A 2,388-nucleotide genomic window follows, 5' to 3' on the forward strand; every position below is an offset into this window, starting at 1 on the left:
CAATAATTTTGTTAGAATCCAGTAACGCACACCTTTGGGAGAGGGGAAAAGGAGGAAACAGAGCTTGGCAAGCAGGAAGACGCTGAATAGAGAGAGCAAGGAAGGACGGGAGGGCTGGCTGGCATGGGGTAGCCCAAGGGGACACGCAGGGGACTGAGATAAGAGGGAATAACATTTGCAGTATCGGAGTGTCAACACAGCACACAGCTCTTGCTCCAAAGGAAACATGAGATAGTTTATTCTGAGTCAAACATGAATGACCGCAGCCTGAGGAACATGGGTTCAGGTTACCTGAATAATGTGCTCTTCTGTGGAAGAGGTTACATCAACTCTAGAGTCACACAATAAAAGAAAGCTACATACTAATGCATTTAGTATGTAGTACTAAGTACACTGGTGGGACCAATAGGTGGCCAGGCTACCATTTTCAGAAACGTCCTCAGGAGATGTCAGATGTTATCTCACGGCATCCTTAGCTTTAGAGGTGGTGGAGGGTGGATGTCTGATAGGCTTGGTGATGCATTCTGAGAGTTTTACCTGTAGTGGTGAGCATGTTGGGCAGGATGTAGAGGTTGAAAGGAAAGGCTACAAAAGGGACTAAGGCAGCTGAAGGCACACTTTGGCTCTTGCCCCATAGCTTTCTACCTCCACCATCACCATGTTCCAGTTGGCCAAGGTCAGTCTGCAGCCTCCTCAGGATAGATCTGGCTTCTTCATAGAACTGCAGCTCCACACGAGGGGCTCCTTGGATAGAAATGCTAAACCCTGCAATGGGAGAAATGATCATCTAGCCAGGTGAAATCTCCATCTGACTTTTCACAATGAATATGTATTTGTATGTACTGTAAAACTTCCAATAATTAACTTCTTAAGGAAACCGTAGTGCTTTGCAAAGTGGATGCCTATTGGCAGAGGAAGGGGTGAATGAACTGTGTTATGCGCACTCCACAGGGTTAAATGTAGCCGCTAGGAAGAAGGAATGACAATCGCTCTCAGTGGAATTTCCATGGGGAGTGTGTGAGTGAAAAAAGTAGGCGCAGAAGAGTAAAGACTATGACCCTCTATTCATAAGTCAAACAATGAAAAGTGTCTATGTAAGACAGCGTATGGACACAGATGGCTATGCGTGGTGAGAGGCTGAGGGACCATGCCAGGTTGTCACCCATGAGGGAGACAGGCAGGAGGTGCCGTACAGAAGAGACATGTAGAAAAGCAGGCAAGGGGAAGAGCTTGTGACAACACCAAACCTTGATATTTGTGATATAACACCATGTATGGAATCTGTGTATCCACCCACCCACTAACCATCCATCCATCATCCATCCGTCCTTCCCTCTCTCCCCTATCCACCTATCTATCCATTCATCCATCCACAAAAGAGTTTAGTTAAGGAGGATTGTCTCTTCAGATTGATAGGAGATACATTAAATGGACGTGTATACACTAAATTGATTTCCATCAAAATGAACGCTATTTCTATGTGTACAGACACTTGGTTCTGTCTCTCTTTAAGCAAGGAGAAAGTGTTAACACGCACGGGTTTTAAGAAGTATGCTACAGTTGTGTTTTCACAGACACTTGTCTCCTGAATGGGTCAGGAGGCCCTTGAGGTATGTGAAGCTGTTCTGCTCACTATCTCACCAACTTGCCCAGAAAAAAGCAATGATATGAGGCCTTACTGTTTGAGGTAGAGGAATCTCTAGAGGTGAATCAGGGAGCATCCTTGCTAAGCTTTGATCATTTTGTTTGACTGAGAGCCGAGTCCTTTCTGTATTACAGCTCTTGTGTGCTGGTGAGGGCCACAGAACTGAAAGAAATGAGAAATAAACAAAGTTTCAAGGCAAACAAATAGTCCCTTGGCTCCAGCCCTCCCAACTTGCCCTCAGGGCTCATGAAGACTGGTCTTTATTAGCCTGGAGCTAGAGAGAAGCTTATGCCCACCTGAGCGTCCCGGAGATCATAGCTGATCCTGATACCAGCTAGCATTTCCTGGACACTGGAAAAGCCAGTGTTCTGGGACAGATGACATTTTTATGGGGATTGGGATTATGGCAGCATTAGGAACATTCTTACCCTTGTTAGTTGCTCTGTGGGATTAATGGATGATCTTTTTCATCTTCTCCAATTCTCCTAAATTTCTCTCAGCAACACCACTTACTCCTCTTTTTGATGATGACATCCAGGACAATAAGTGCTAATTCACCGCATAAAATGTTTTCCAAGCATTGAGCATGCAATGGAAAAACTGGAAACTTGTCTGGTCTTCATTGCATGACATAAGTTAGGAAATGCGTGCAGTGAGCGGATGTATTTTAGGCATTCGGTGGGAATACTCTGGTGTTTTAAATTCCTTGCCCTGGACAAGCGCCACGTGGTAGTTGGGACAGT

The 2,388-nt window shown here is 45.2% G+C and overlaps 1 long non-coding RNA gene across 1 annotated transcript; it reads right to left on the reverse strand.

Annotated features, from left to right (window-relative positions):
* Positions 1-221: 221 nt before the first annotated feature.
* On the reverse strand, positions 222-1,985 carry LOC102028841. The gene is made up of 2 exons (XR_263270.1): positions 1,680-1,985; positions 222-765 (listed from the first exon to the last, which is right to left on the reverse strand). It is a non-coding gene; the product is annotated as an uncharacterized LOC102028841 (long non-coding RNA).
* Positions 1,986-2,388: the final 403 nt, after the last annotated feature.

Source organism: Chinchilla lanigera, unplaced genomic scaffold (genome assembly GCF_000276665.1).
Source record: "Chinchilla lanigera isolate Chin_1 unplaced genomic scaffold, ChiLan1.0 scaffold00064, whole genome shotgun sequence".
In the NCBI taxonomy this organism is placed as follows: domain Eukaryota; kingdom Metazoa; phylum Chordata; class Mammalia; order Rodentia; family Chinchillidae; genus Chinchilla; species Chinchilla lanigera.